At 40.9% G+C, this 25,042-nt stretch overlaps 1 protein-coding gene across 2 annotated transcripts in view; it reads right to left on the reverse strand.

The window, feature by feature from the left end:
• The window catches only part of BMPR1A (bone morphogenetic protein receptor type 1A), a 141,445-nt gene extending 122,175 nt beyond the window's left edge, over nucleotides 1-19,270 (reverse strand). The window contains exon 1 of one of the 2 annotated variants that reach the window (XM_057530900.1): nucleotides 19,133-19,270. The gene's annotated coding sequence lies outside the window, so the exon portion shown is untranslated. The remainder of the gene's footprint in view (nucleotides 1-19,132) is intronic. The other variant, XM_057530901.1, reaches the window with a different exon arrangement.
• Nucleotides 19,271-25,042: the final 5,772 nt, after the last annotated feature.

The following is a 25,042-nucleotide window of genomic DNA, read 5'->3' on the forward strand; positions in this document are numbered from 1 at the left end:
TGTTCTTCTTTCTCTAGTTCCTTTAGGTGTAAGGTTAGGTTGTTTATTTGAGATGTTTGTTGTTTCTTGAGGTAGGATTGTATTGCTATAAACTTCCCTCTTAGAACTGCTTTTGCTGCATTCCATAGGTTTTGGATCATCATGTTTTCATTGTCATTTGTCTCTAGGTATTTTCTGACTTTCTCTTTGATTTCTTCAGTGATCTCCTGGTTATTTAGTAAGGTATTGTTTAGCCTCCATGCGTTTGTGTTTTTTACGTTTTTTTCCCTGTAATTCATTTCTAATCTCATAGTGTTGTGGTCAGAAAACATGCTTGATATGATTTCAATTTTTCTTAAATTTGCTGAGGCTTGATTTGTGACCCAAGATGTGATCTATCCTGGAGAATGTTCCATGTGCACTTGAGTAGAAAGTGTAATCTGTTGTTTTTGGATGTAATGTCCTATAAATATCAATTAAATCTATCTGGTCTATTGTGTCATTTAAAGCTTGTGTTTCCTTATTAATTTTCTGTCTGGATGATCTGTCCATTGGTGTAAGTGAGGTGTTAAAGTCCCCCAGTATTATTGTGTTACTGTCAATTTCCTCTTTTACAGCTGTTAGCAATTGCCTTATGTATTGAGGTGCTCCTATGTTGGGTGCATATATATTTATAATTGTTATATCTTCTTCTTGGATTGATCCCTTGATCATCATGTAGTGTCCTTCCTTGTCTCTTGTAACATTCTTTATTTTTTTTTTCTTTTCATTCTTTATTTTAAAGTCTATTTTATCTGATATGGGTATAGCTACTCCAGCTTTCTTTTGATTTCCATTTGCATGGAATATGTTTTTCCATCCCCTCACTTTCAGTCTGTAAGTGTCCCTAGGTCTGAAGTGGGTCTCTTGTAGACAGCATATATATGGGTCTTGTTTTAGCCATTCAGCGAGCCTGTGTCTTTTGGTTGGAGCATTTAATCCATTCACGTTTAAGGTAATTATCGATATGTATGTTCCTATTACCATTTTCTTAATTCTTCTGGGTTTGTGTTTGTAGGTCCTTTTCTTCTCTTGTGTTTCCCGCTAGAGAAGTTCCTTTAGCATTTGTTGTAGAGCTGGTTTGGTGGTGCTGAATTCTCTTAGCTTTTGCTTGTCTGTAAAGCTTTTGATTTCTCCATCGAATCTGAATGAGATCCTTGCCAGGTAGAGTAATCTTGGTTGTAGGTTCTTCCTCACTTTAAATATGTCATGCCACTCCCTTCTGGCTTGTATAGTTTCTGCTGAGAAATCAGCTGTTAACCTTATGGGAGTTCCCTGGTATGTTATTTGTCGTTTTACCCTTGCTGCTTTCAATAATTTTTCTTTGTCTTTAATTTTTGCCAATTTGATTACTATGTGTCTTGGCGTGTTTCTCCTTGGGTTTATCCTGTATGGGACTCTCTGCGCTTCCTGGACTTGGGTGGCTATTTCCTTTCCCATGTTAGGGAAGTTTTCGACTATAATCTCTTCAAATACTTTCTTAGGCCCTTTCTCTCTCTCTTCACCTTCTGGGACCCCTATAATGCGAATGTTGTTGCGTTTAATGTTGTCCCAGAGGTCTCTTAGGCTGTCTTCATTTCTTTTCATTCTTTTTTCTTTATTCTGTTCCGCAGCAGTGAATTCCACCATTCTGTCTTCCAGGTCACTTATCCATTCTTCTGCCTAAGTTATTCTGCTATTGACTCCTTCTAGTGTATTTTTCATTTCAGTTATTGTATTCTTCATCTGTTTGTTTGTTCTTTAATTCTTCTAGGTCTTTGTTAAACATTTCTTGCATCTTCTTGATCTCTGTCTCCATTCTTTTTCCGAGGTCCTGGATCATCTTCACTATCATTATTCTGAATTCATTTTCTGGAAGGTTGCCTATCTCCACTTCATTTAGTTGTTTTTCTAGGGTTTTATCTTGTTCCCTCATCTGGTACATAGCTCTCCACCTTTTCATCTTGTTTACCTTTCTGTGAATGTGGTTTTTGTTCCACAGGCTGCACGACTGTGGTTCTTCTTGCTTCTGCTGTCTGCCCTCTGGTGGATGTGGCTATCTAAGAGGCTTGTGCAAGTTTCCTGATGGGAGGGACTGGTGGTGGGTAGAGCTGGCTGTTGCTCTGGTGGGCAAAGCTCAGTAAAACTTTAATCTGCTTGTCTGCTGATGGGTGAGGCTGGGTTCCCTCCCTGTTGGTTGCTTGGCCTGAGGCGACCCAACACTGGAGCCTACCCAGGCTCTTTGGTGGGGCTAATGGCAGACTCTGGGAGGGCTCACACCAAGGAGCACTTCCCAGAACTTCTGCTGCCAGTGTCCTTGTCCTCATGTTGAGACACAGCCACCCCCGCCTCTGCAGCAGACCCTCCAACACTAGCAGGTAGGTCTGGTTTAGTCTCCTACGGGGTCACTTCTCCTTCCCCTGGGTCCCAACACGCACACTACTTTGTGTGTGCCCTGCAAGCGTGGAGTCTCTGCTTCCCCCAGTCCTGTTGAAGTCCTGCAATCAAATCCCACTAGGCTTCAAAGTCTGATTCTCTAGGAATTCCTCCTCCTGTTGCCAGACCCCCAGGTTGGGAAGCCTGACGTGGGGATCAGAACCTTCACTCCAGTGGGTGGACTTCTGTGGTATAAGTGTTCTCCAGTTTGTGAGTCACCCACCCACCAGTTATGGGATTTGATTTTATTGTGATTGCGCCCCTCCTACCGTCTCATTGTGGCTTCTCTTTTGTCTCTGGATGTGGGGTATCTTTTTTGGTGAGTTCCAGTGTCTTCCTGTCGATGACTGTTCAGCAGTTAGTTGTGATTCTGGTACTCTCGCAAGCGGGAGTGAGAGCATGTCCTTCTACTCCACCATCTTGAACCAATACACCTTGTTCATTCAGTTTTAATCTCTCTTATTTACTAATTAATATTTAATTGCTATGAATTTCCCATAGTTTCACATTGGCTACACTGATATTACAGTGTGCTCTCACTGTAATTTACTTCTAAATTGTGTGACTTCAGTTATGATTGTCTCTTTAAGCTAGTTAAAAGCTATGTCTCTTCTCCTCTGCCAAGAATGTAGGTGTTTTTGTTTTAGGTTTATGTTTTTGTTTGTTCTGTATGTTTTTGTTTTTTGGGGGTGGTAAAGCATCCTATTGCTGTTCATTTCTATGGCACCATGGTCAGGAAATATAACCTGTTTGTTTTTTGCTTTCCGAAAATCAACTGATTTTCTTTGTGGAACAAAACATGCTCACTTTTGGGGACTATTCCGTGTGTTGCAAAAGCATATACATTCTCAAGAAATCTACGTGTAGGGGGTTTCCCTGGTGGCACAGTGGTTAAGAATCCACCTGCCAATGCAGGGTACATGGGTTCAAGCCCTGGTCCAGGAAGATCCCACATGCTGTGGAGCAACTAAGCCCCTGTGCCACAACTACTGAGCCCTCGTGCCACAACTACTGAAGCCCACGTACCCTAGAGCCTGTGCTCCACAACAAAGAGAAGCCACTGTAATGAGAAGGCTGCGCACCACAACAAAGAGTAGTGCCCCCCTCACCACAACTAGAGAAAACCCATGCGCAGCAACGAAGACCCAACACAGCCAAAAATAAATTAATTAATTAATTGATTAATTAAAAAAAAAAGAAATCTATGTGTAGGAACTACAGCCAGTCTTCATTAAGGATCTAGAACTGAGATACGGAAAGCCACTGAATACCAATAGTTATTTAACCCCCCCCAAAGCCACTGAATACCAATAGTTATTCTTTCTCCCCAAATAAGGTACACAACACCTTATTTCTTCAATGCATTTGATTCATTCTTCTCTCTACAGATAAAGTTCTGATTGCTTAGGTATTTGAATTCTACCACCCTGACTAGGAGCAAACCCTCTGTGTCTAATGGCCTGAACACTCCAGTCACCAGTGGCCCAAAAGCAAACTCCTAGGCAAAACAATCCAACTGGCCCCACTTGAATTAGAGGTCCATCCTCAGTCTACTCAACTATGGCCAGGAAAAGCAAGGTTGTTATTGTAAAGACTTTTTAAAGCTCACCCATAGCCAGGTCTCCTCTACTTCCAGGGACATGGAAGAACTACACTTCTTTACCCCCTTGCAGTTAGGTAAGGCCAAATGACTAGTTCCTACTACTAAAGTTACATACATAATTGCTGGTTACAAGATCCTCCAATGTTCTCCTTCCTTCCATAGCAACCGAGAAAGCCATGTGTTCCAGAGGAACAGCTACAAGATGGTAGAGCCTCTAACAGGCTTTCTCTCAACTGCTTACTTGACCCAAGCTGAATATGGAATGAGAAACGAACTTTTCACTCTGTCAAGCCACTGAAATTTGAGAATTTTTTCCCTTAATGTGGCATAATTTAGCCTATCCTGATTAATACTGTCCTGTTAACCAATACCTCCCAGAGCTGCAAGGAGGTCAAATTCTCTATATATTCTCTATTTATAATAAAATTGACATCATCAGTACAAATGAAATTTGAGGGACAGTCTTTCTTCTATACTCTCCAAATTTTTCTAAAAATAGCATATTTCTTTTTCACAATCAGAGAAAAATACTCTTTAAAGAGCTAATAAAAGTTTCAATGGAATTAGCACTTTGGAACTAGAAACTTAGCCATTATCTAGTCTAGTCCTGACCACTGCCATTCTACAGAACAGAGAACTGAGACCTAAAGCATGTCCTGAATGAGACTATCCAATAGTCAATACTGCACTAAGGATAACCACTCAGGCCTCTGGATTGTTTAAGTCAGTTAAAATAACACATTTTAAGGTTTATTCTCTTATCTTTTAAAAATATACTTTCTACGATTTTCCATGGGTCTTTTCCCCTGCTTTATTCTAATTTTTACATATCTCACCACATTCTCAACCTAAATAAGGTTAGGTCCCCTACTAGCCACTCTCCTAGTACTCTACACTTTTCTTTCCTAGCACCAATACTGCATTGTCATGACATAACTGGGTGGGTTTGTGTTTTTTTAATCTGGTCTCCCCCACTACAGCATAAGCTCTATGAAAGCAGAACTCAGGGTTATTTTTATTCTCTATTGTATAACCGAGTCTGAACAGTCTCTAGTCTGTAACAGGTGCTCATTACATACTTATCAAGTTGAATTATACTTTCCAAGTCTTAAAGACTTAGAAATAATTACCAACACTAAACTGATCATCTCAGAATTCTTGTCTCTGCTTCCTCAAAAAGACTATTTCTTTCTCCTTAGAAAAGTTAAGGGCTCTATGCAAGTGCCAAGAAAATAGGAGGTTTTCATTATTCTTGAATCCCAAATAATTCCTAATTCTTTTGTAACTTATTTGATCCATGTGTGGTTATTTAGAAGTGCACTGTTTAATTTCAAAGATTTTCTCATTATCTTTTGTTATTGGTTTCTAACTTAATTCCATTATCGTCAGAGAACATTATGAATGATTTCAATCCTTTGATATATGTTGAGGCTTGCTTTAATGACCCAGCAAATGGGTCACACTCTATCCTTACTGGGTGTGATGTTCACTATATATTATGTTTTTTTGTTGCATCACCCGACCTTCCGTATCTTTACTAATGTTCTGTCTGCCAGTTTCATCAGCAGTCAGTGTGGTCATGGTCCCTGATCTAAAATTTTAGGTAATGTACACAGTGCTTACAATGGGTCAGATACGGTTCTAAGATATAAAATACATTTATATTATATATATGTTTTATATATACATATGACATATGTACATATCATATATATATAAACTTACAACCACTCCATGAGGTAGGAGCCATTATTCCCATTTTACAGATGAGGAAACAGACACAGAGATGTTACTCAATTTACCAAAACTGCTGATGGCCCAGCTAGGAAGAAGCAGAGCTGGGATTTAAACCCAACCAGAGTCCATGCTCTTAACCACTATATATTTATAACACATGATCCTAGGATAAAACGTTTTTCCTCAAGTAGAAAAAAATTTTACTGCAACAGTACCCCCCCAAATGGTTAAGAACTATTTTTTTATTAGAAATGCTTAAGATGTGAATTTTAAAAGGATACAAATATTGCATCCTCAGTATCAGGGCAAACTACGCAAAAAATATGAGTAGAAAAAGAAGACCGAAAACAATTATACTGAATGTCAACAATGGTTGTTATGAGACGCTGGGGATGTGTTTCCTTTTTGTTCTACTTTTCCATGTTTTCTGAGTCCTGAATATGTATCATCCCTATAGTAAGTAAAAACTAAAGAGCATTCTATAACCACTGACTTAACTGAGAGTGTTCTGCCTTAATTTTCAAGAGGTAAAAAATGTTAGCAAGACAATGAATCACCAGAGATAATGGATACTAAAAAGTGCTTTGTAAACTATAAAGCTATTCAAATGTTAGTAATTTAAGCATCCCAAAACCAAATAAAAGCTTTTTTATGTCTTTCCCTTTTTAAATTTCAACTTTTATTTATTTTTTATTTTTTTAGTTTTTTTAGTTTTTGGCTGCACCACGCTGGTATGTAGGATCTTAGCTCCCTGACCAGGGATCGAACCCACACCTCCTGCACTGGAAGGCAGTCTTAACCACTGGACTGCCAGGGAAGTCCCTCAACTGTTTTTAAATGCCTGATTATTTTAAAACTTAAATATTCTGTCTAAACAAATTCATAAGAGCTGATTTTTGAAGGGCAGAACATTAAAGTACCACACATCCCTGAATACTAACAAAAACGAAAGCAACCAACAAATTTACAACAGATCACACTCTTTTAGTATCACTGAAAATCCCCTTATCTGTAATCTAATAAAATGTTGATTCAGTGCTGAAGATTTAAATAGGAAACCCAAATTTAACCCCCCAAAGTGATCTGTTACTTTTGGAAAAGAATTTTTATAACTCCTTAAGAAAAGGGAATAATTCGTTTAAAGATGACTTAATACACACTGTAACACTAAAATTGTCCATATCATAATTAGTTGTAAGAATATCAGCTCAGTCTATTTAGGATATGTTTCTCTTTCAAAGTTTCTTCTGCTATTTCTGCAACAGAACCTATGAACAAAGAATGCACAGCTGCCTCGCAGATGTATAATTTCAGTGTTTAGATTCCATTCTTCCTAGCTTCATTCTGCAAGAGATTTTGGATTTTCTATTTCCATATGGTTTTTGACCTTCCTCAGTTTAGGTTCTACCTCCCCACATCTTACTCTATTTTAGTCCATTATTATAGAAAAACACTTCAAATTTGAAACATCTTAATTTTTTTTAAAGCTTAAAACTTGCACAGCTGAAAAGAGGAGAATATACAAGAAAAAAAGATGAACAGATAACTAGAACAAGACAGCCAAATTTCCAAAACTTTCTATTTCTATTTAGATAACTCCCCCCCACCCCGTCCCCTTAATTCTAAGTTTCTTATATTTCAGGTTCAGACATACAAGTTTAATATATGCACAGAATTTCAGCTTTACTCACCTAATTTCATCAAATTCTTAAATTATGGCAGAAACATTAAGCAGTAAGATTTTTTTTAACTTACACTGTGTATACCAAAATGTTTACAGATGTCACCTTTGAGTAGCATGAATATGAGATTTTTACTTTCTTCTCGGGGCTTTTCTGTGTTTTAAATTTGTTCAGTGAGCACTACTTCTGTAATAAGGAGGCAAAAAAGACTTTTGTTTTAAAGAGAAACCTGCGAGGAAAAGGATTCTTTTTAAATGTCTACATGCCATAACCACTTATGTTTAAAAATTTTGTATGGGGGGCTTCCCTGGTGGCGCAGTGGTTAAGAATCTGCTTGCCAATGCAGGGGACACGGGTTCGAGCCCTGGTATGGGAAGATCCCACATGCCGCGGAGCAACTGGGCCCGTGAGCCACAACTACTGAGCCTGCGCGTCTGGAGCCTGTGCTCCGCAACGGGAGAGGCCGCGACGATGAGAGGCCCACGCACCGCGATGAAGTGTGGCCCCCGCTCGCCACAACTGGAGAAAGCCCTCGCACAGAAACTAAGACACAACACAGCCAAAAATAAATATTAATTAATTAATTAATTATTTTAAAAAAGATGAGGAACAAGGATACATTGTATAGCACAGGGAATTATAGCCTTTATCTTAAAAAAATTTTTTTTTTTATGGAACAACATAAGCAATTTACTAATATTCCAGAGGACAGTCTCAGCATCATTAACAGGTAAAAATCAGGTTTCATTTCTCAACCTATTTGACTCCCAAAACTGCCCCCTAGATGAGCTTATTCACTTTCATTTTCAATTGATGTGGCAGTATTTTAAAATTTTTTTCTTCCTGTTCTCTCACAGGATAGATTTTAAATGTATTCTAAGAAACAATACAAATAACACAATTATGTTTTACAAATATCTACCCAATTTCAACTACTTTAAGAGTAAAAGCCATGGTAAAGCTGTGAAAAAGGCTTGTCTGTGTGATCATCATCAACAATTAAACATATATGTCTCAGAAATGAGATATACAACACTAATTTTATTTTATTTATTTTAATTAATTAATTAATTAATTAATTAATGGCTGCGTTGGGTCTTCCTTGCTGCGCACAGGCTTTCTCTAGTTGCGGCAAGTGGCGGCTACTCTTTGTTGCGGTGCGCAGACTTCTCATTGCCGTGGCTTCTCTTGTTGTGGAGCACGGGCTCTAGGCGCGCGGGCTTCAGTAGTTGCGGTGCGCAGGCTTAGTAGTTGTGGCTCACAGGCTCTAGAGCGCAGGCTCAGTAGTTGTGCCACACAGGCTTAGTTGCTCTGCAGCACGTGGGATCTTCCTGGACCAGGGCTCAAACCCGTGTCCCCTGCATTGGCAGGCGGATTCTTAACCACTGCACCACCAGGGAAGTCCCAGAACACTAATTTTAAAAAAATTTACGAGAAGGGTTCTTGTTTAAAAAGTAACTGTATTCCACTGACCTTTTAATATCCTTTTTTCTACAATGCAAAGGAAACATTAAGAAAGTCAAAGAATGACAGTCAAAAAGTTACCCATGAAAAGTTTCTAACAAATCTTATATATTAAAAAGAGGGGCTTCCCTGGTGGCGCAGTGGTTAAGAATCTGCCTGCCAATGCAAGGGACACGGCATATTACGGAAATGTACACAATAAAAGTTATCTGTTATCAAGTGACCATATTTTGTTGATTTGGTGTATATTTAAGATACTTCTGGATACTGTTGAAATATTTTTATTTCATGACATTTTTAAATGATTTTTTGAAAAAAGTTTAAGAACCTCACCAAAATTTAACAGCCTTTACTTTAACGTTTTCCATCAGGAGCTCCTTTCAGCTAGAAATCTAAAATATTCTTAGTTAAATACAAATTTAAGACATTCAAGGTCTTATATTCCTAAAATATATTACAAAAATTTTAATTTCAAGTAAGAAAACTACCTAAAAATTTCAACATACACAAAACAGTATGACAACCACGCAAGTCTCCTCCAGATTTAACTTCAAAATTGAGAGCCTGTAACATTGCAGATCATTTACCTGAAGGCTACGCTCAAAAGAGGAGATAAGAAAGCTGAGCATGGAAGAATACCACTGGTCATACGCTATTCCCTTCATTACCTGAAATGACTGCCAGGACAGGAAGAGTGACTTTTCAGCCAAAAGTCAGAAATCCAGTGCTGTCATCAGGACCAAAAGCATTATAAGACCTGCAATTTCAGTGACTAACTGCTCTACATTAAAGTCCTGGAATTTTCTTTATTTTTTTTTTCTTTAAGCATAAAATAACCTTAAAGTTTATCAAGTCCTCTCACTTTTTAAGATAAGGAAACAGAGATCAGATAGAGTTAATATAGTATCCAAGACTGCACAGTTAGCTTAGTGGTAGTACCAGTACTAGATGTTGGTTTTATAAAAAATTAGTAGCCAATACTTAAGTGTTTTGCTGCTTCTTTAAAATTTTTCATATTTCCCAAATTATCCACAGTAGGTGTACTGCTTTTATAATTTTTTAAAATTTATTTATTTATTTATTTATTTTCGGCTGCGTTGGGTCTTCGTTGCTGCGCACAGGCTTTCTCTAGTTGCGGCAAGCGGGGGTTACTCTTCGTTGTGGTGTGCAGGCTTCTCATTGCGGTGGCCTCTCTTGTTGTGGAGCACGGGCTCTAGGCACGCAGGCTTCAGTAGTTGTGGCGCACGGGCTCGGTAGTTGTGGCTCATGGGCTCTAGAGCACAGGCTCGGTAGTTGTGGTGCATGGGCTTAGTTGCTCCGCGGCATGTGGGATCTTCCCAGACCAGGGCTCAAACGCGTGTTCCCTGCATTGGCAGGCAGATTCTTAACCACAGTGCCACCAGTGAAGTCCTGCTTTTATAATTTTTAAAAGAGCAAAATATGTTTGCTTTAAAGACTACTAAATACTTCCGGGAGCCCTCTCCCTCTCCTTTCTGGTCCAAGGTCTCACTCTATAGGCCACTTTCTCAGGAAGGCCTTCCAAAGCACCCGCACCCTAAACAGACCGGGTTCCCTTATTACACACTCTTATAAGCTCCCTGTACTTCCGTTTTCTATATCTTAATATAACTATAATTAGATAATTATTTGTGAAATTATTTAATGTCTACCTTCTCTACATAGGTCTTAAATTGCTGTTTCCAGGGCTGTTCTGGGCTCTCTGCTGTTATATACCAGGAGTTCCTGAAATGAGGTCCATAACATAACCATGAAATTATACGCTTGTTACATTTGTGTATTTTTCTTCAGATACTCAAAAAATGACCTTTAAAAGGGTTAAGAACCAAAAATAGTAGATTTATGTTGTGTACCTCCCCAGAGCCATCCTTTCTTTGGGGAAACAACCACTTGCCCATCTCACATGGTTCCAGAAAGGCTATTAGTCCCTGACTGCTCCAGTGGGCATATAAGCCATTTCTGGCCAATGACGGTACCCCAGACTCCATGTAGACCTGATAACAATCTCTCCATGAGACAGAATACATGCACCTGGGAAAGAAGTGCTTTTTCCCTCTCTTGAATCCATAGCAATAAGGCCCATTATAAGCCTAGAGTTACCAGTGGTCCTCTCTGCCAGATGAAGCCAAGAAAGAGGTAAGCAGAGAAGACAGACCCCCGATTACATCGTCTGAACACTTAGATCCAGCCATACCTACTTCCAGTCTTTTCAAAAATGTGAGGGGTGGGGTAGGAGGGGAGACTTTTTCCCCTTTAAGCTATGAGTCAGGTTTGTCACTTGCAAGCAAAAGTCACCTGAGAGAGCCACCCAATTCCCATTCTTGAAATATACAACTTATATGGTAATCACTCCCAAATGTCTACCTCCAGCCCAAATCGCTGTCAAACTCCAGACCAATATATGCAAGCAACTGCCAAGTAGAACTCTCTACCTGGTGTTCCAGAGGATCAAAACTAAACTATTTTCCTCCAGAAGCCAGCTCTCCCTCAACTTTTTTCATCTCAGCCAACAACACACATCTACCCTACCAGGTTTCCGATCTAGAAACCTGGGAGTCATTCTTGACAATCCCATTCCTCCTCTCTCCCCCAGCTAATTACCAAGTCCTCTCCATTCTACGCCCTAATTACCTGCCACTATGCTAGTCTGAGCCAGGATGGAACAGCTTCCCTACAAGTTTTAGTGTCTTCAGTCTTCTTTTCTTCAAACTGATTCTCCGCTATGTAACTAATCTCACAAAACTGCAAATTTGACTATTTTATCCCCACACTTGACATACCACTATCCTCCTTAAGTGAACACCCAATTATATAGATAGAGCAACAACCAAGCTCCACAGCTTCAGATGTTATTAGTGGTATAAAAAATGTATACAGTAAGAAAACAAGGTTCATCAGAAACATAAAAGTATAGAAGAGTAACAATGTCCATAATATCAGGGTAGCTCAAATTCACCAGTTTTTAATAAAAGATACTCAAGAATATCCTTCCTTATCTAGTTCGTGCCTATTCATTAGTTCTATATTTAACTGCCCTTATGAACTTGGTTTAGGGATCCCCTCCTGAGTCCACAAGATGGATTCCACTAATCATCTGATCTCCTTAAGACCCTACTCTAGTGCTTTCTCCAAAAAACATTACTGGGGATCTTTGAGCATGTCATTTTGTTTCTATCAATATTTTTTTAGAACTGATAGCCTTTAAAATATTGGCTATACAGCACTATTTACAATAGCCAAGACATGGAAACAACCTAAATACCCATCTACAGATGAATGGATAAGAAGATGTGGTATGTATATACAATGGAATATTACTCAGCCATAAAAACGAATGAAATAATGCCACTTGCAGCAACATGGACGGACCTAGAAATTATCATACTAAGCAAAGTAAATAAGACACAGAAAGATAAATATCAAAGATATTTGATATCATATCAAATATCATATATCATTTATATGTGGAATCTAAAGTATGACACAAATGAACTTATCTACAAAACAGAAACAGACTCACAGACATAGAGAACAGACTTCTTGTTGCCAAGGGGGAGGGTGATGAGGGAGGGAAGTAGTGGGAGTTTGGGAAGAGCAGATGCAAACTATTATATATAGGATGGATAAAAAACAAGGTCCTAGGGTATAGCAGAGGGAACTATATTCGATATCCTGAATCAACTTTGCTATCCAGCAGAAATTAGCACAACATTGTAAATCAACTATACTTCAATAAAATTTATTAAAAGTTGGCTATAAGGACTTCCCTGGTGGCGCAGCAGTTAAGAATCTGCCTGCCAGCTGATTCACTTTGTTATAAAGCAGAAACTAACACACCATTGTAAAGCAATTATACTCCAATAAAGATGTTAAAAAAAAAAAAAAGAATCCACCTGCCAATGCAGGGGACATGGGTTCAATCCCTGGTCCGGGAAGATCCCACATGCCACGGAGCAACTAAGCCCATGCACCACAACTACTGAGCCTGCACTCTAGAGCCCACGAGCCACAACTACTGAGCCCACGTGCCACAACTACTGAAGCCCACGTGCCTAGAGCCTGTGCTCCGCAATAAGAGAAGCCACCACAATGAGAAGCCCACGCACCGCAACGAAGAGTAGCCCCCACTTGCCGCAACTAGAAAAAGCCCATGCACCGCAACTAGAAAAAGCCCATGCGCAACAACAAAGACCCAACGCAGCCAAAATAATTAATTAATTTTTAAAAAACAAAAAAAACTGGCTATAAAATTGACAAACATTATAACTATGATTTAGTAAATTACCTAAATATTTACAATTACCTTTATATCTACTTTTTAAAAAATTAGGTATATGATGATTGTTAATGATGATATATAAATACTGGATATTATCTTTAAAATAACCCACAAAATTGGTTGTCACAACTCTCCCACAATTCCCCCCTTACATAATCTGTGCCACTGTGTGAAAATTACCAGCTCTTTAGATAGCCTGTAAGTTCAGAAAATGAGCAAAAGAAATTAAGAGGAAAAAGTGGGGGGGCAGGGGGGTGTCAAAGTACCTCGCAATCAGATTGGCATACCTTGTCGTGAGAGACTCCATCCAAAAATAAATATTTCTCTATACTGCCTGAAACATTTTACTTGTTAAAGAGGTTTAACAAGCATCCTCTCTTAAAAAATGACTTTTCACAGTAACAGTAGAGCTATAAGTCACTCCTACATTAGTGTGGTTTAAATTCTTCTTCCCAACATCTACACTAAAGGGATGGGAGTTTTGATAAGTGAGAGAAACCCTATTCACCAATTATAAAGCGCATATATTTTTCATATTTTAGCACCTCTGAAATTAGGATGCATCTTACAATCGACGGCTTCTTAAAACTAACTAGAAACATATTTTCTGTATAAATGGTCTATAAAATTATGGTGCATCTTTTTTTTTTTTTTTTTTTTTTTTTAATTTTTTTTTTTTTTTTTTTTTTAATGAGGATCTTGAATCAGATGCGTATGTTTTGATTGATTGATTGATTGATTGATTTTGGCTGTGTTGGGTCTTCGTTTCTGTGCGAGGGCTTTCTCCAGTTGTGGCAAGCGGGGGCCACTCTTCATCGCGATGCGCGGGCCTCTCACCGTCGCGGCCTCTCTCGTTGCGGAGCACAGGCTCCAGATGCGCAGGCTCAGCAGTTGTGGCTCACGGGCCCAGCCGCTCCGCGGCATGTGGGATCTTCCCAGGCCAGGGCTCGAACCCGTGTCCCCTGCATTAGCAGGCAGATTCTCAACCACTGCGCCACCAGGGAAGCCCTATGGTGCATCTTATAGTTGACATAATTCAACACAACTCAGCATTTAATCTTAGGGTTAAAGAGTTGGACTGATGTGGTCAATATGGACCTTGAGGCTTTAAAACTAACATTCTAAAAGCATAAACACTAATAAAATGTGGAAGAGGGAAGGAAAGGCTTTCTAGACCAAAATTTAGCCTGAGAGGAAACCCATTTTCCTTTCTCTCCACGGTTCCCTGCTCCCAAGATCCAAAAGTCATATCAATACAACTACAACTGATGTCCAGCTGCTGCCAGGCTAGATAGGGCCTTTTTCCATTTATCATTTTAATATGCAACAAAGCCAGTTACAGACCCCTTCTACAGTCTAGGAGCAGAACTAATATTTGTATAAAAATCACTGTAAAAGACCAAATGACTCACGAAAGTACACACTTAACATGTGTACATATCACTGTATACAAATTATATTTCAATAAGGTTGTTTTTTTAAAAAGACAAACGAGTGACAAAAAGCAACAAACTTTCAGTTATAAGGTAAGTTAAGTACTAGGGATGTAATGTACAACAACATGATAAATATAATTAACACTGCTGTATGTTATATATGAAAGTTGATAAGAGAGTAAATCCTAAGAGTTTTCATCACAGGAAAAAATTTTGTTTTCTATTTCTTTAATTTTGTATCTATATGAGATGATGGATGTTCACTAAACTTACTGTGATAATCATTTCATGATGCAAGTCAAATCATTACACTGTATACCATAAACTTATAGAGTGCTGTATGTCAATTATATCTCAATAAAACTGGAAGAAAAAAAAAACAAATGAGTAAGTGCAAAAAGAAAATATTAGATTAAAAACTTCATGCATTAAGCAAATCCCTTTTGGGACTTCCCTGGTGGCGCAGTGGTTAAGAATCCGCCTGCCAATGCAGGTAACACGGGTTCAATCCCTGGTCTGGGAAGATCCCACATGCTGCGGAGCAACTAAGCCGGTGCACCACAACTACTGAGCCTGTGCTCTAGAGCCTGCAAGCCACAATTACTGAGCCAGCGCACCGCAACTACTGAAGCCTGCGCACCTAGAGCCTGTGCTCCGCAACAAGAGAAGCCACCGCAATGAGAAGCCCATGCGCAGCAATGAAGACCCAATGCAGCCAAAAATAAATAAATAAATATATAAATGTATTAATTTTTTTTTTTTAAAAAAGAAAATCCCTTTCTTCAGAAAGTGTTCCATCCAGAATTAGAAAATGGGGAAGACTTCAAAAAGAGATGGAATTTGAAATGGAGCTTGAAGGAGGCAGGACTTGTACATACAACAATTACCATTTATGCAGTCCCAGTAGAGGGAAGAGTTATAAGCAACAGCAGATGAAGGGTGGAAGGAACATGTGCAGGAAGCAAAAATAGTGGAAGATAAGAATCTGGCAAATCTGAGGCAAATCCCAAGGAAGCAATTTCATTTAATAGAAGACACTGGAAACTTCTGAGTGGGGAAGTGACAAGAACGGGATTCAAGATTAATTTAGGCAGAAATGCATAAGTTAACCTGGATAAAGGTGGAAGTAAAGGCAAGAAGATCATAACATTAGTCCAGGTGGGATGAGAACCTGATTCAGCTAGGAGGGAAAAAAAAAAAGATTGAAGAGGGAAAATTATCAAATATACAAATATATACACAGGACATAATATTGTATATAAGTATATCGAATCAAAGAAATTTAAAGAAAAAAGAATTATGTGAAAACCAAATAATACTAGATTTGAAAACTTAATAAATAAATTTCTGGAAAAAATATTAAACACGAAAATTCACACAAGAAATAGAAAACCTACACAGATCAACAGCTATTAAATAAACTGAAATGGTACTCAAATTCCTCTCCAGGAAAAAAAAATATATATAAGCCTGAATGCTCTTATAGGCGAGTTCTGCCAAACTCTCAAGTAAAAGATAATCCCAGTCTAAACTGTTCCTGAAAAGAGAAAAAAGAAGGAAAGTGGCCCAACTCATTTTGTAATCTATTATAACCTTGATACCAACATGTATTAAGAACTGTACCAAAGATGGCATGAATAGAGAGAAGAGTGACAATACCATGAAAGCAGAACCAACAGATGTTGGCTACAGACAACACGTGATGGGATGGGGAAAGGACTAGGTTTGGGATAACATCAACAAAAATAAGGAACACCAGGGAAACAAGTTTGGTAAGAAGGAGGAGTTCACTTTGAACCTGAATAATCAGGTAGAGATACACATAAAACAATTTGAAAAACCAGGATTCAAGGGCAGAAGAGAAATAAAGAATAGAGATTTGAGAATTATTCAGACAGAAGGGTCTGAAACAATGTCAAAGGACCAGAGATGTACGAAAAATGATCTGAAAAGTGAAACTTGGAGAACACTTACATTAATGAGGAGGAAGGAAGAACAGAAAGTGAAAAGGGGCAAAGAGTAACGAGGTCAGTATAATGTCACAGAAGCCCTGTTTTCATCTAGTTAATTCATACTCATCCTTCGGAACTGTCACAGGGTTTCAACATAACATTTTTAAGAAGGCCTTCTGAGATTCTTCCAACATACACCAGCACCAGGTCAGGCCCCCATTTTAAGCTCTTATAAATACTCCGCACTTTATCTATACAATTACATTTAATTATAGAATTCATTCTTAAATATATGTCTCCCTCAGTAGACTTTAAGCTCCATGAAGGCAAGGCACCGTATCTGTTGTTGCCTCCTACTGACTCGTGTGTTACGTTAGAATACAGTAAGTATTCGTTGAATGAAATGGACAGGTGAATGATGGACAAGGAAAGGTATTTTAAGAATGATGGGTCGATGTTAAGTGCTACAAAAAGCTCAAGCTGACTTAGAAAGGGGGCTTTAAAAGTGTTTATTAGGTTACAGGTGACCTTTGTGAAGGTGAAATCCAGATAATACGGGGTTAAGAAGTGAATGGATCGCCAGGAAGTAAAGGCAGGAAAAGTAAACTACTCTTGGCAATGTCTAGAGTTGGGATTATGAAGGAGTGAATTTTAATTTTACTTCATTTTGTTCTATTTTTCTTTAACGAACATGTATTACTTTTATAAGGTCATAATTTCTTTTTATTGTTAATATGATTTGAAAAGGAAAGGCAGCAACAAGACAGGTTGAGGGAGTAGCAGACTCAAGGGAATGTTTTTGTAAATTGAAGAAATCTTAGGCACATTCATACTTGTAAGAACTCTAAGACAAAAGAGTAACTTATACTCCATTAAGTAGGAAAGAAGAGAAAAATGAAATAAGGTGTTAACCAGGAGGAAGGACAAAAAATATTCTTCCACTAAGATGGAAGGAAAGAAGATGATAAAAGGAATCCAGCAAATTCTGGAAGGAGCTCCCATTGGATGCCTCAATGTTTTCAGGAAAGGATGTGAAGTGAAGAAAGCAGAAAAAGTTTAAAATGAGTTCTACGGAGAATGTGCGGAGAATGTGCGGGTGGGTGGGGGGTGAGGGGCGGGGCGTGGTGGTGGTGCAAAACAGGAGTGGAACACTGATTCTGTTAAGAGATCATTCTAAATTTCAACTGGCCTTTTGTAAACTTCAACCCATTTCTAGCTCAGAACTGCCCGTATTTTAGCTTTAATTTTAAATATTTAAATAAAATTCTAGTTCAGAAACTTTCTATTTCAACAACTGAAAAGTTATAAGCATTGATACATTCTACTTTAATTCAGACTTGAACTCCTCTTTTGAAATAAATACAATAAAGGAGTTGTTTTCAACTCAAGCAACAAAATAGCGATCATTTCAAGTATGAGTTTACTGAAAAGCGCTCCTAAACGTCAGAGTGTCTACAGAGAAAGGCTTTTTGTAGTTGTTGTTGTTTAACTCTTCGCATGCCTCACTTTAACAGATCCTGAATAATAGAAAAAATCTTGGGTTCAAATCCCAGCTCATTTAGACAAGTTATTCAACCTCTTTGCGTCTCGGTTTCCTCTTCTAAAAAATGAGGAATATACTAACCAGGATTATCATAGGTATTAAATGACGTAACACAGGTGAACGTGCCAAGTTCGTACTATGTACTCAGAACAGTTTGCTAACCGTCTGAAAGACAAAACCTGCAGCACTTTGACCAAATTAAAACATCCGAGAGCCTGAAAGAGCACAAGTCACAAAACGCCAGATCCTAGCACACAGCACACTATTTTTCTTTCCTGACGCAAGCTATTTTTTTTTTTTCTTGCCAAACCTTTCCAGTAGGAGTCTGGAAAGAGAAAAAAAGGGTTACATTCAATCCAGCAGAAAGTTTTCAGAAACTGAAGTGCAGAATCACAACAGACATGGCAGCGGAGGCAGCGCAGGACAACAGGTGAACCTCCGAGAAACCTGGCACCTTCCCGCGGGCAAGTTTTGCGGGAGGGCTGGCAGTTCCTCCTGGCTCTACCGCCCCACGAAACAGACATTCGTTTTCTCTTTTTTTTTTTTTTTTTGCAGAAACGTAATGGACAAATCGCGAATATCACCCTCGCAGCTCCCGGGCGGGGAGGTGAGCGTCTTTCCCATTTAAGGATTCAAGAATCGTCCTTGGTGGCAGCTTTAGCCCACACCGCCTCCCCAAACTCGGCCTGAAACCCGGGGGTGGGGAACAAAGAGGGGCCCAGAGGCGGGGACGTCGCGGGGGGCGGCCAGGGGGCCCGGGTCTCCGGCAGGGCCAGGCCCGGGGCGGCAGGGCCCAGTCGGCTGCGGCCTGACAGAGCCGGGGCAGCGGGGACCCTGCGGAGCGGCCAGGCCCGGCGGCCCCCAGCTCGGGCCTCCCTCGCGCTCCCGGCTCCCCCCGAAACTTCGCCCCGAGCCCGCGCCAGCCTCCCTGCCGCGGCCGGCCTCTTCCGACGCGCACACGCACTCTCCGGACGAGCCAACTCACCCGGACCCTGGGGAACTCATCCTGCAGCCCTCGGCGCGGAGCGGGGTGGGCGCGGCGAGCCGCCGGGGCAAGGCGGGGGCCCGGCTCGGCCTCCGCCCTGGGCGTGCAGCGGCCCCAGCCCGGTCGCCCCTCGCGCGGCTGTACGATTCTCGTCTCGCGCGGACGGACGCGGCGCAGCCCGAGCCTTCCTGCCCGCCCTCCTCCCTCCTCCTTCGCCGAGCGCCAGCAGGCGGATTCCAATCTCGGCAGCCGTCGCCGCCGCCGCCGACACTCGCCAAGTAAGGAGGAGTGGGGGGGGCCGGCACGGGAGCGGGGTCTGGGGGGAGGGGCGGGCCTCCGCGAGACTGGCTGCAGCGCGCGCGCACTGGGAGGGCGCCCGCCCCGGAGGGCGCCCGCCCCGCCCGGCCGGGGACGCGAAAGGAGCCGAGCGCGCGGCGGAAGTGCCCGAAGGGTCTGAGGGGCTCGGCGCCCCACTGCCGGGGAGGAGGGCTGGCAGCCGGCAAGGGGGCGCCGGGCTGCCGTAGGGGAGGGGGGTTCTCCTCCGCTCGGCCCCGTCGGCCCCTCCTCACCGAGACGCCCCATTGCCGCTGTGGCGGGGCTGGCCAGTGTCCGGAAGCCGTGTCGAGCAGACGCAGTGCTCGCGCCGCACACGACTGAACGCCGTGGAACAGCGCGGACATCGCAGCCCCTTGCTGCGCGCTGGCCGGGCCCCCGGCACTGCCAGTGTTCCGGGGTTCCTTCGTGTGGACCCCTCCCCCCGACAAACTAACTCAACAAAAACTCTGACACGTGAGGGCAAGTCAGCGCTTGCGGAATAAGCCTGATCGCTGAGAATTCACACGCCACGGTGGGGAACTGCCCGATCGTGGTAGTAGTGGTTGCGACAAAGGAAAGAATAATGTAGCCACAGTGTAACCATTATTCACCCACAGCTCCCCGGCTTCTCTTCCTGGGCTCTTTGCCAGCGTGCCATGGCGCAGGTAGGGAGGTGGAGGTGGACAGGCTCCGGGTGAGCTGCAGGGGAAAGGAGCATTTCCGCGTCGGTCCTGGAGCTCCGAGGCCTGGCCCGCCCGCGGACCCTGTGATGGAGCCCGTGAATTCCAAAGGCATAAGATGAGGAGCGGCGTTAACCCAACAGAACTGAAGTCAGCGGACTATAAATATTGCTCCCTTCTCCACCTTTGGCTCACTCTAGGGACCTCGGATACACTCCGGAGCCTCATTCCCTCCATTTGGAAAACATAAATAATTGTCACTACCTCTTTTCTTCCATTTGTCCTCATTCTTTGGAAAATGCCGTTAAAAGTATTCAATGTCCTGGATGTGAAGAAAGAGTCTAGGTCCCTTTTTAACAACCAAATGTGACCTTGATCTCTTTGGTAAGTCTTTCAACGAATGTATGGTGTTAAATTAAGTCTCTTTACAAAAGATACTCTTTTTTAAAGTTACCTTTATAAAATCACTTTTTAAACTGGGGGTAAAAAGAGGCAAGGAAAAGAATGTGCCAGGCCCTGATGTTTGTGTTTTACACACATTCTCCCTTGAGAGACGTTTAGATTCCAGGCCTTTAGATTCCATTTATATTCTTCTTTAAATGGCTAAATTCCCTTACATTCTTGTTTAACGGGGTTTTTTTGTCCATCTTTTATTCTGTCCCCCTTTTATACATCCACCTTTGCCCTTAATTCCTCAGATACCTTCCGTAATTCCAAGTTATTTTTCAATTCTATTTATTCTTTAAGTTTTTTCCTGAACTCTATACCTGTCTCAGGTTTGAGAGTCATGGATCTTGCTATGCAGGATGAATGTATGATACATGAGTTTCCCTGCATCTCCTAAAATTTGTCACTTTTTCAAGTTTTCTACATAGGACACTGCTTTGATATCAAGGGAAAGGGTGGACCTTTTGCTCGAGGAGATTCAGACTGATTGACCAAAGAACTCATTGATGTAAGCTGAGCAATGTGTCATGGCAGATAAAACTATGACAAGTGTGTTAATATACCCTCTAGAGCCTAGTTCAATTTTCAGACATATGAATCAGTCTATAAAATAGACAACCTCAGGTTGGTAGTTTAGTACATCAAGTTTCCGAAATGTACAAATCTGTGTTGCCTAGGTTGTGTTATATGCCACTGTAGAAATAAGAGCAAAACTGAAGCATCAAATTTTAAGTCATGACATCTTTGCTTCTCTACAAAAGGATCTCCTTTTCAAGTTTTTGGAAATTTTACTAGACATCCTTTTGCTCTCCTTGGATAAGGCCCACCTTAGTGCCCAGGCTGAAATCCTTAGCTTTATCACAGCGGGCAACCTACCTACTGACAACTGAGCAGGGCATGGTGTTTTCTCTGGTTCCTGGCATGTGTATGCATGCTGGCCTGTTTCTCTGGTTTGCCGGCCCACTAAATGAACAAGAGCAGCCAGGAAGCCCAAGGAGACATCTGGACACGCACAGTCTGGCCCCCAAACTCAAAGGCAACACCTCAAGGTCCAAATTCAACATTCTCTAATGTGATGGTTTTCCTTTAAGTAGGTTAATAGAATGCTCTGGAAATGGGCCTTTTTTCTCTGCATAGTCTGAGGTACAGGTCTCAAGAATGGTAGTTGCATGCCCAAATCACATAGCATTAGTTTGGAATGCAAAATCACCTTTCTCCTACAGTTCTCAGGACCTCAAGGACACTTTCCCTGATCACCTGTCTTAAATTAGCACCCCAACACAGCCAATTTTATTTTCTTTATACCACTTTTTACTATATGAAATTACCTTGTTCATTTAGTTATTTGTTTATGGTCTAGAGGGTTTCTCTGACCCTCTAGAATGTAAACTCTGTGAGAGCAAAGACCTTGTCAATCTTGTTCTCAACTGTTTCCTCAGAGCCTAGTTCCTGGCACATATCTAGTGCTCAATATTTGTTAAATGAATGAGTGAGATAAGGATAGAATTTCCTCTAAGCATTTCTAAACCTTGTCATCAAGACCCAGGTTTTTATTTACTTATTTATTTATTTATTTTCTATTTTCTTTTAGCCGTGACACGTGGCTTGCAGGATCCTAGTTCCCTGACCAGGGATCAAACCCAGGTCCCCTGCAGTGGAAGCGTGGAGCCCTAACCATTGGACTGCCAGGGAATCCCAAGACCCAGTTTTAGAGGGTGGCTTGGACTATGTTGAAAAGGTGAGGGTGGATCAGGGAAGCTATGGGTTATACCATCTTCAGTGAAAAGGAGACATCTGCTTTCAGGGAAGGCATTAGTTGGATAGATTCATCCAAATTAATCCATCCAAAGTCATTTTCCTGCTGTAAAGACTTTATGAGGCAGAGGCAGCACTAAGTCATCGTGGGTATGGAGATAGAGTCCACTAAGGAGAGAATAGTGAAGGGATGCCCTTGGCAGAGTGATGCTTTAGGTTGATTTCAAACCCAATATTAATGGACAAGAGTGCTGTGAAGAGTAGAGGAAACAGCTACATTTTTCAACATGGACACTACTACATCATTTTATTGGTTAATAATACCCTGTCATGGTTTAGAAGGACCAAGCCAAAACAGAAATTGTGTTTAAGAAAAAAAGATGGTTATATATAAATATAACTCAGTGCACAAGATAGAGAAAAGTTTAAAGATCTGAGTTTGTTTTTTCTTTGTAATGGTATAGTACTTGATTTCCCATTCTATTTTCACTTATAAATAACTTGCTCCTTTTCCCATTTCCATTTTCACTTCTCCTTGTTTCAAAGGACTTGTTTCCTATGATTAAAAGATGGTTTAGTGAGGCTCTTGCTACAAAGTAGTCACCACTTGGTCCTGCCTAGTCCATGTTCTCTGTAGACCTCTCCCTACTATCAGTATACCTTTTACCATAGAGCCCAATCCTCTCCTGGCCCTGTGACAGGAATACTTCCCAGAGCTCCAGTCCCAAGCCCAGGACTCAGCCTCCTGCTGCTTCTGCTACCTACTTGGGGAGCCCTAACCTTGGCCCCCTTCTAAGCACTGACTTATAACCCTTTTCTTGCTCTTGAAGCCATGGCCTTTTAGCCTGTGTGGAACTTGATTTTCTCTGCCTGTTGTCTGGACTTTGCTCTCTGGAGTCTGCCCCAGCCCTACAACACAGACTTTTCTGTGCACTGATAGCAATGCTTGTTTGCCTTCAGCTTTTTTCCTAGATTCTCTGAGTCCATATTATATCCATCTATCAGGCCTCCTTTCCCCCATTACCTCAAGTTGGACATCCTGATGCCTGCTGCTCTCCTGGACTACCACCTGTTGTTTGCTCACTGCTCTCTGGCTATCTGCCTAGAGGGCTGGAGTTCCTCCCACCCAACACCTGGAGCTGGGGCCTCCCTACCCCAGCTCCACTCAGCCCATGGTAAATCTGTCCTTCCCTGTCCTGTAGCAGTTCACCTCCCTGCCTTTCTCTGTCCTGAGAGCAGTGGGTTTATAACCTATTACACTTTATTTTTTAACCGGATATAAATAAAGACAGAAAGTATATATATATATATATAATATATATAGTTGGTTTTTGTTTTTGTCTGGTTAAAAAACAGATATAAATAAATAAAGATAGAATATATATATACATATGGTTTTTGGTTTTGTCTGGTTAAAAAATGAAGTGTAATAGATGCTTGTAATATGTATATATGTGTATGTGTATATATGTATATATATGTATATTTATATTACACATATGTAAATGTATAACCCATATCTGACTCTACTTACTACTCCTAAACACTGATTCTACTCAAGAATTCCTTTGGCACTAGTAGTCCAGAAATCCCAGCATCTGGAGCTGAGTATGATTACCTTGTGAATGACCAGTCAAAGAAAGACAAGGTGTCATGATAAAGATTCAAGCTGAGATAACTGGGGAGATAACAATCCTGGATCAGGAATGCTGTGTCATTAACAGCCATACTGTATCAACTGTACATGCTGTACATGGTTATCCAAATGTATTCCTAGGTGTAGTGTGGTGCTACCAATGTGCATAGGCATACTAGTTTATCCACCACATATGTTGGGGTAGCTATCCCTGTGTGGGACACAAAATTCTAGGGGACAGAAACTGTCTTTTTCTCACTCCATTGTTTCCCTAGGATCTAGCACACTGCCTGGCACACCAGTAGGTGTTCAATAAATAATGAATGAATGAATGACTAAGTATACTAGGCATTATAGTAGACTCCTGTCCCCTAAAAGCTTAAAATCTAGTAAAACAAGATGTGTACATAATTCCTTTATTTGATGTTTGTTTCTGAGTCAGGATTTATTGCCCTTAAGATAGCTGCTAATTCATTTTGTTCTCTACTGATAGTTTGCCCTCACTCATTTCTTCTATTTTTATCAACAAAGGCAGGGTTGGTTTTATGGCTTTTGTTTTTAATATTTTTGAGGTTTAATGTTAAAGCACTTACCGTGAGGGAGTGAGAGTCTAAGAAATGCTGTAATGATAGCACAGAACTATCACTGACTATCACTTTTTTTTTTTCTTTTGGCCACACCATGAGGCTTCATACCAGGGATCAAACCTGGGACCATGGCAGTGAAAGCCCAGAATCCTAACCACTAGGCCACCAGGGAGCTCCCGATCACTGACTTTAAATTTACCAACTCTTCAACAAACGGTGCTTGAGTTCTGAAGTTCCATGTGTTCTTTAAAAAACAACTTCCTCAGTTCTCTCATGGGGAAACATAATCAAATATCCAGTCAGTAATCAAGAGCTGTCAGTGTTTCTTTTAAAATGTAGGTTTTACATTTGGTTTGCTACCCACCTCAAAATCTGTCTTCCTCGCTGTGTACCTGAATTATACCAGCTATCCTAATTGGTCATTACCTCTTTCAACTGATCTTGCTCAGTTTTTCCAGATTTCACTTAATGAAATGCCACTGTCATTGAA

Source organism: Balaenoptera acutorostrata, chromosome 16 (assembly GCF_949987535.1).
Source record: "Balaenoptera acutorostrata chromosome 16, mBalAcu1.1, whole genome shotgun sequence".
Classification (NCBI taxonomy): Eukaryota; Metazoa; Chordata; class Mammalia; order Artiodactyla; family Balaenopteridae; genus Balaenoptera; species Balaenoptera acutorostrata.